This window comes from Drosophila obscura, unplaced genomic scaffold (genome assembly GCF_018151105.1).
Source record: "Drosophila obscura isolate BZ-5 IFL unplaced genomic scaffold, ASM1815110v1 contig_139, whole genome shotgun sequence".
Lineage (NCBI taxonomy): Eukaryota > Metazoa > Arthropoda > Insecta > Diptera > Drosophilidae > Drosophila > Drosophila obscura.
In genome coordinates, this window is record NW_024542723.1 from 1,001,644 (window position 1) to 1,011,178 (window position 9,535).

At 33.9% G+C, this 9,535-nt stretch overlaps 1 protein-coding gene across 3 annotated transcripts in view; it reads right to left on the reverse strand.

Annotated features, from left to right (window-relative positions):
* Positions 1-9,322, reverse strand: part of LOC111076368 (mitochondrial basic amino acids transporter) — a 211,525-nt gene extending 202,203 nt beyond the window's left edge. Inside the window, exon 1 of one of the 3 annotated variants that reach the window (XM_041596138.1) lies at positions 9,250-9,322. The gene's annotated coding sequence lies outside the window, so the exon portion shown is untranslated. Of the gene's footprint in view, positions 1-4,943; positions 5,037-9,249 lie in introns of those variants that run through there. The other 2 variants (XM_041596134.1, XM_041596140.1) reach the window with 2 other exon arrangements.
* Between the last annotated feature and the right edge of the window lie 213 nt (positions 9,323-9,535).

The following is a 9,535-nucleotide window of genomic DNA, read 5'->3' on the forward strand; positions in this document are numbered from 1 at the left end:
CAAATATATCCCTAAAGTTTTCGAGTATAAACACAGGAATCAGCAGTGGACAATTAAGTTCTTCCAATCAATGATATGCTTCCACGCATACTGCGTTCTAGACTTTCTACTTGTAGAGTCAAAAACTTTAGTTTTCTGATTCACCCCGTTGTTAATTGGCGTGCGCAAACACATCAGATACTCTTAGAATTCATAAAGGCACACTTTTGATAAAGTCAGTCCATATTTTTATACCCGTACTCAAAAAAGAGTTAAGGGGTATATTAGATTTGTGGTAAAAGTGGATGTGTGCAACGCAGAGAAGGAAACGTTTCCGACCCCATAAAGTATATATATTCTTGATCAGCATCAATAGCCGAGTCTATATAGCCATGTCCGTCTGTCCGTCCGTCTGTCCGTCTGTCCGACTGTCCGTCTGTCCGTCCGTCCGTCTTGATGAGCGCCTGGATCTCAGAGACTATAAGAGCTAGAGAAACCAAATTTGATTTCCACACTCATGTGATATCACACTGCTACAAGTGTATTTCAGAATTTCGCCCCGCCCCCTTCCGCCCACACAAAGGACGAAAATCTGTGGCAGGCACAGTTTGTAAGATACGATAAAACTAAAAACGCAGTATCGTAGAGAATGCCCATATCTACCAGATTGCCGAATCTGAATCAGATCGGATCATAATTATAGCCAGAATGAAAAAATTAATTTTCAGTTGCTTCCCCTCCCCCTCCCACCCTCGACAACGCAACTCATTTTCCTTCTCGCTCGCACACTCTGCCGCGTTCAGTGCGCGAGCAACCCCTAGCGGAGGAGATGTAGAATCTAAATGGTACTTGTACAAACTACATTTTAGATGTAGAATAGACATTGAAGATGAGATGTAGATAACAAATGTAGCAAAAAAATGTAAAATGTAAAATTTTTTTTTTAATTCTAAAATTCTAAAAAATCATGCTCAAAAATGTATATACTGACTGAGTACGGGTATAAGTAGAGTCGCGTCCCCAGAAGCGACTCACACGTTCCTTCTCGTTTCCATTCTGTTCGCGAGCAGTTTCTTCGGATCGGAGTAATAGGCTTTTTGACAGATGTGAAACTCCGATTCCCACTGGCACCATCCACCATCTACCATCCACCATGCATGAAAAACAGCTGATGCACATAATTTGGTGCGACGGAAATTTTTTTCTATTATAATTTAAATGAATATTAATAATATTGCAATGGCTGTGAATTTGATACAGCACCAAAATATATTCTTGCACTATCTAATCATGTTGCTGGAAATGGATGATGATAATAATGTGGTCAACATTGACGAGGAGAATTTATTGGAATGGATTTGATTTGAAAACACTGAAGCGTGATCATTTGTGACTGCTTCTACTAAATTCAATCAATGTTTTAAATACAATTATTTATTCTATGTTTTTTGAGAAGCGGTTTGGGAGGAAGATGTACCCGAAAACAACGAGGCGTTTTTAAAGGAATTTTTTGTATAGTCATAGAATTGTATACTTTGGGTTATTGTTCTGAGTACAGAACAGTCGGAAGACTGTCAGCAAACAGCGTGTGCAATACTGCATGAGTTTTGCAGAGCATTCATAAAAAAATTCCCAGTTCACAAGCCGAGTTTTTCTGCCTGAGACTATACTGACATATTAGATGTTTTGTTGTTGTTTTTACCATTTTCCTGTCTGTCATTGTTTACATTTTCCTAGTGAATTCCGATGTTTTGTTGTGAATGGCAAATATTTATGGTTGCATTTGACAATTATCCAAAAAAATACCGTACAGAAACGTGCGAACATCCCAGAAGGATGGTGGAATAACTGGGAAATTTTCGGAACGGCAAAACCTTATGGACCATACCCGAAATGGATTGTGGCCTGTGGGATATAGCCTTGATGACAAGGAAAGTAAACAAATTATGGGAAATCAACAGAACTATGCAAGACGACAAGAAAATGAACGAAAGAGAATTGATTCTCATATTTATTTATTATTTTCAGACATTTCTTAGTAGATTTTTTGGGATTTCTTCTTCAAATTATGAAAACCATCGAAGTTCGTCTCCAGCAGTAGCTGAATGGCATCAGGGGGTCACAAAAATGTCGTACGATAATAATACAATCAGTTTTAGGTATTTTATTTAATGATTTTATGAATAGTTTTAGCTTTTTGCACAACCAAAATTTGATATTTGATAGGCATGTTTTTTCTGTTATTAGTGATAGTCAGAAAAGTGCCAAAAAGTGCTGTTAAGCGCAAAAGCAATATAATTTATCGAATAGACGCACATGCATCAGAGAGCGACGAAACTTTTTGCCATCACTATTTAACAAACGTTCTTTTCACTAGTCACAAAAACATAATACATAAAAATAAAACTATTCGATCTTATATTATAAGGGAGACGTTCCGGTTGGCGACATAGTTTTGTTTAAATGTTGTAATTTAAATGCACCGGAAGACTAGGAAATTCCATCTACACTAGCTAAGCGAGACGGTGATGTAGACTTCTCTATCATCTGTCGACACCTTCTGCCAAAGAAATTGTCCGCCTCAAACTTCATTGAATGCAATGAATGTAGTCGTACGGTGCATTGCGCTGATATGCGGGCCAGCTACTTTTCGATTTTTTTTTGTGTCCCCAAAAGAGCCCATCTGTTTTTTGAATGGTCACTTTACTAAATCCTTAAACATCAATTTATTACCTGCACCTAAGACCTCTAGCTTTTTATTGCCTATTTTGCATGTTTCCTTTGCATGTGTGTGTGTGCGTGTTTGAGTTTTTTTTCGACCAAAGATGAAATAATGCACTTCTTCGGCTGGGGTCTCTGTTCTCCAGGCATATCCTGGGCTCCCCAATATCTTATTGGGTCTGACATTCAGAAGCACCTCCTGTGCAACCGCCGCCGACCACCATGAAGAAAATATGTTATGAAACAAAATTTTTGTTTTATATTCTTAAAAAATGAATACAAATAATAAATTATAATATTAATTTAATTTTCCTTCATAATTGCCTTAAAAAGATTCTATTTGTATTCGTTATTTAAATATTTCATTTATTTTTTTGTTCTCATTTTAAAATGTTTACGTTTGTGTTTGCTAGGGTACCTGGCGGAAGATAACCATTGATATCTTTTTCGAGCGGCTAGCAACATACCAACAAATACCAGCTATACCAACGACCTTGTTTTCATTGAACTGAGAACTACCTTCTGTACAGACACTAGAAAATAGTTTGCGCCCGAAAAAATTTCTTATCGCTTTCATACGAATGCCAACCGGACTCTGTTCGTGAGCAGTTTTTTCGGAACTGAGTAATAGCCTGCTGCTAAATTTGTTGTCAAAAAAAAGACAGGGATAATTTCCAATCGTTTCCATATGAATACCATCACTGATTCGGTCGACAAAAAATTTAGCTAACAATAAACATTGCCAAATAACCCATATATTATTAAAAAAATGTATATTATCTCTCATAATCTATAAGAAAAATGTGTTTTGTCTTCGGGAAAGCCCAGTACTCAGATCAGCTACATTTGGTTGACCAAATCAGGGATCCCAACGAATATCAGGATCCGAAAAAAAACGAGAAGAAACGTGTAAATTGCTTCTGTGGACTCGACTCTAATTTTATACTCGTACTCAGTCATTACATAAATTTATGAGCTTATGATTTATGTAGAATTTTAAAGTATTTTACATTACATTTTTTTGCTACATATGCTATCTTCATCTTCATGCTATCATACCACATAAGTCTGGAAAAAAAATTTGTTTGCTCCAGCTCTTATAGTCTCCGAGAACTAGGCTTCAAACTACACGTACGGACGGACAGACACAGACTTGGGTATTGATGCTGATCAAGAATATATATAATTTATTGGGTCGGAAACGTTTCCTTCTCTGCGTTGCATACATCCACTTTTACCACAAATACATTTACTCTTTGAGTACGGGTATAAATACCGATAGATACTCGAGAGAAAAAAAAAATTATTCCATTTTTGTCGACAAAAATACATACACACACACACACACATGCAAAGGAAACAAGCGAAATGGCGTAAGCGGGGCAGAAAACTGCAACAATGAAGACAAATTCAATCTTATTAAGGAATTCGAATGAATACCGGTTATATGGATATTATTATTTATTAATTTTATACCTGGTACTCATTTTATTCATTTATAAGGAGATAGAAAATATGTTGCTTGAATTCTGCCCCACAGGATCAGATTTATCCAATATTTCAGTGTTCATTGCATACTCCATTCTACACACAAATAAGACATTTCTGCTTGCTTTGATACAAAATTTTAAATTTTAAGAGATTTTATTTGTCCACTTTGGTCGGACTGGGCATCGACCGAAATATATAGAACTTTTTGTCGACAAAGAACTCAGCTGATCAGAGTTCTTGACTTAAGTTGGAAAAATGCAGAATGATTTCCCACTGAGATTCTGTGGTTTATTATTGCTTACCTCTAATTTTTTTAATTAGAGCGATTTGGCGACTGTCTATGGTCTTTGAGATTAAATATTGAACAGTTCAACAGAACTAGGAACCCTTGACCAAAAAGAGGGACCAGATGGGCAATTTACAAGAAAATAGCTGATTAAAAATTAAGAATGCCAATACTTTTATTGGCCTCATTTTTCAACTTTTTCCTCTTAAAAATTATACAAAATAATGTTCTAAAAACCAATTGCATAGAAAATGGTTTAGTTTATTGGATACAAATATTTTTTCCTTCAAAATCGTGATGGAAGAGCTTTTAAAACAGCGTTAAACTTAGCAGTTATGTTCTTAATGTGCTAACAATTAAGTTAGGCACTGTATTTAATAGACATAATATAGTATTGAATAACCAGACAGTCGATATTATCGTGTTATAAAAGATGTTATTTTATCAAATAAAAAATACTAATTACCTACTGACTATTGTTTCACTTTACTTCACTTTTGGGCCGTTCTTTAAAAAACGTTCCCGTCACTGCAAAACCACATTAAGTGTCTATATTTAAAACAATTTCGTAAGCGCTGATAAGCGTCTTGTACATATTTAAATATGTACATATGAATGTATATTCGAAGCATACGATTAAGAAATAAATAAGGGAGAAAATCTAGCTTATGAGGGGCGGAGGATTTCATACCCTGCTAATTATTTTTCCTAAATTTTCAGATCTATAACATATTGTTGCATATTGTAAATTACAAAGGCTTTACTTTTGTCCAGAACTAATGCCCAACATTGTGCTATTCATAATCGTAATTATTCTTGGCTTATTGACTCCACTTAATATCAGAATATAAGTGAAACCGGGTAAAATTGTGAATAATATATTATAGTTTGTTAACCGACAGCGTTATAATTAATACGTGAGCCATGTATATTTAAATACACACAGTCGTGTTTTTCTCGAAATGGTCTTTTTATACCCGTACTCAAAAAAGAGTTAAGGGGTATATTAGATTTGTGGTAAAAGTGGATGTGTGTAACGCAGAAAAGGAAACGTTTCCGACCCCATAAAGTATATATATTCTTGATCAGCATCAATAGCCGAGTCGACATAGCCATGTCTGTCTGTCCGTCCGTCCGTCTTGTTGAGCGCCTGGATCTCAGAGACTATAAGAGTTAGTTTAACCAAATTTGGTTTCCAGACTCATGTGATATCACACTGCTACAAGTGTATTTAAAAATTTCGCCCCGCCCCCTTCCGCCATCACAAAGAACGAAAATCTGTGGCAGGCACAATTTTAAAGATACGATAAAACTAAAAACGCAGTATTGTAGAGAATATCCATATCTACCGAAACTGCCGAATCTGAGTCAGATCGGATCATAATTATAGCCAAAATGAAGAAATTAATTTTCTGTTCTTTCGCCCCCTCCTGCCAGAGACCCGCTACCTATCTCTTTATCGCTCGCACACTCTGCCGCGTTCAGTGCGCGAGCAACCCCTAGCGGATGAGATGTAGAAGATGAACGGTACATCTATAATCTACATGTTAGATGTTAAATATACATTGTAGATGTAGATAACAGATGTGGCAAAAAAATGGAATATTAAATTTACATTTTTAATTTTTAATTTTAAACTTCTAAAAAATCATAAGCTGAAAAATGTATATACTGACTGAGTACGGGTATAAGTACAGTCGCGTCCGCAGAAGCGACTCACACGTTCTTTCTCGTTTGACATTGATACCGATACCAAAGGGTATTCATGTTTTATATTAGTATTCCTATCATTTTGATCAGCAAAAGCTGACATAGCTATTTAATCAGTATGGTGCAAGTCAAAAACTAAATATATGTACATTGGGCTGGGCCAAAAATTCTTTTTTTCGAAATTTAAATGGGACATCCTCTAGTTTTGTTACCTTGGACTTAATAGTAATTTACATGTTTTTATTTTAATTTTTTTTAATTTTTTAAAGGTTGCTACCGAATTATACAAAAAATTTTAATCAAGAAAAATCAAACAAAATTTGTTTGCTGAATGAGTTAGATAACACTATAATTAGGCTGTTGCCCAAAATAACTTTTTCTTAAAGATTTCGGGGTTTACAAATTTTTAACGAATTATGGTTTTTTTTTTAAAGAATTTTTTAAAATCGGCTATTTTTTTTGTTTTTTTTTTCAGAGGTAGTGCTTTTATTTTTCACATAACTTATCGCCTGAAAGATATTAAGCTTTCAAATTCAAATTTCATAATTTATTCCGGTATTTTTTTTTTTGAAATTTTGACCTTATAAGCTCGGGAAAGATACATAGACGCATTAATTAAGCGTCGTTTATGGTATTGCTCGCTAAAATCTATGGATAAACGATGGAGCTAAAATTCGTTAACCAAACCAAAAGTGAAAAAATAGACAAAAAATACTTTTTGGAAGGTTGCGGGCCCAACTGCCAATTGGAAACAAAGCAAACGAAAAGGTGTTGAATTTTTGTTAAAAAGTATTTTTTCGACTTTTCCCAAGTTTTTAAAGTCAAAATTTCGAACAAAAAAATACCGCAAAAAATTATGAAATTTGAATTTTAAAGCTTAATATCTTTCAGGCGTTAAGCTGCAGATACAAAGGGTCTGGGTCGGATTTATAGCTGCGATTGTCAGTTTTTCAGAACTGCAAAGTTCTATGCAACCAGATATCAAAAGTTAAATTTTGTCGAGTAGTGTAATTGTTGAAATCTATTGTATATATATTGATACCATTCATATCGTCATTAATCAGTTATTGGCAGTAGAAAACCTGCTCAAGTTTTTGCGAACAAGTTAACTAAATATATCAACCTAAGCTGAATTTCTTGATTTTCACCAATCGTTAAATTTTTAACAGTAACTAAAAAAAAGAAATTAAAAATACCTTATTATCAATATGAAATAGTTTCTAAGTTTCAATATTATTTCAAAAAACCGACGAATTAAATTTTTTTAATGTATATTTAACTAAAAAAGTGTATTTTCTTTTCGTGGTAGCAACACCTAAACTTTAAACTAAAAATTTGAAAAAAATTTTATAATTTTATTGAATAACTAAGAAAAGAATTGGGGGGTGTCCCCTTGGAAACACAAAAAACTAATTTTTTGGTCAAATTTTGGCCCAGCCTAATGTACATGCTTTCCCGTTAAGTCATTGTCTAAGACACTACAAATTAGAGATACATAATACTGATTTAAATATTGGAATGGTGCGACTTAATTAAAAGTATGACTTTATGAATTCTTAGCGTATCTGATGCGTTTGCGCACTCCATTTAACAAACGTGGTGAATCAGCTAACTAAAGTTTTTGACTCTACAAGTAGAAAGATTAGAACGCAGTATGATTGAAAGCACATCATTGTCCACTGCTGATTCCTGTTTATATACTCGAAAAGCTTATGGATAAATAAGATTTATGGCGAAGTATACTATGTAAAGCACAGAAGGGAAACGTTTCCAGCCCCATATATATTCCTGACTAACATTAATAGCCGGATCGATATAGATATATCTGTCTGTCTGTCCATCTTTTGAAGCGCCTAGATCTCAGAGACTATAAGAGCTAGAGCAACCAAATGTTGTGTGCAGACTCCTGTAATATCACACTGAATCAAGTTTTTTGTCACACCCACTAGCGCCCCCGAAAGTGCCGAAAACATGTGGCATACAAAATTTTAAACAGATCGGATCAATATTTATTTATTTACTTATATTTTCCTAGTGCGATAAGAAAGATTCTCATAAATTAATTCACTAGTCACAAAAATATAATCCGTAAAAATAAAACTATTCGTTCTTACATTATAAGGGAGAGGTACCGGTTGGCGACATAGTTTTGTTTAAATATTGTACTTTAAATGCACCTGACGACTAGGAAATTCCATCTACACTATCAGCTAAGCGAGACGGTGATGTAGACTTCTCTATCATCTGTCTGCACCTTTTGCCAAAGAAATTGTCCGCTTCAAACTTCATTAAATGCAATGAATGAAGTCGTCCGGTGCATTTAAAGTGAGCTGATATGCGGGCCAGCTACTTTCATGCAAGAATTGCGCTTCGAACGACGATGAGTAATATGAAAATGTGTCATCTTTGTTGTTCTTTTTTTCAGTGAGGCTATTAAAATAAATCAACATTTATTTTTTTCGTTATTTGTAGTGACTTCCTTTTATATATTTTGTAATATTAGGCGCATTTTTTTTGTGTCCACAACAGGGCCCATCTGTTTTATTTTTTATGTTTACTTTACTTAATCCTTGAACAAATTTTCTGTTTTTCTGTTTACTTTACTTAATCCTTGAAAACATTTTCTGTATGAAGAAATCTATTTATTTCCTGCACTGACAGTTACCTAAGACCTTTAGCTTTTAGTTGCCTATTTCGCTTTTGTGTTCGTGTTTGTTTTTTTTTCGAAATCTAAAATAGTTCTATATTTCGCTCGGCAATTTACAAGAAAATAGCTGATTAAAAACTAAGTATGACAGTACCTTTATTGGCATCATTTAATAACTTGTTTCCTTTAAAAAATTATACAAATATACAATTATAAAAAATAATTATGGCTTATGGTTGTTATTATTTGGTTGGTTTATTTTATTGGATACAAATATTTTTTCCTTTTAAAATCGTGATGGAAGTTCGGAATTAAGTTCGGCACTGTATTTAGTAGAAATAATATAGTATTGAATGACCAGACAGTCGATATTATCGTGTTTAACATCTTTTATCAAATAAAGAATAGCAATTACCTACTAACTATTGTTTAACTTTACTTCACTTTTGCGCCGTCCCTTAAAAAACGTTCCCGTCGCTGTAAAACCACATTTAGTGTCTATATTTAAAACAATTTCGTAAGCGCTGATAAACGTCTTGTACATATTTAAATATGTACATATGAATGTATATTCGAAGCATACGATTAAGAAATTAATAAGGGAGAATATATAGAATATATAGAGGATTTCATACCCTGCTATTTATTTTTCCTAAAATTTTCAGATCTTTAACATATTGTTGCATATTGTCAATTACAAA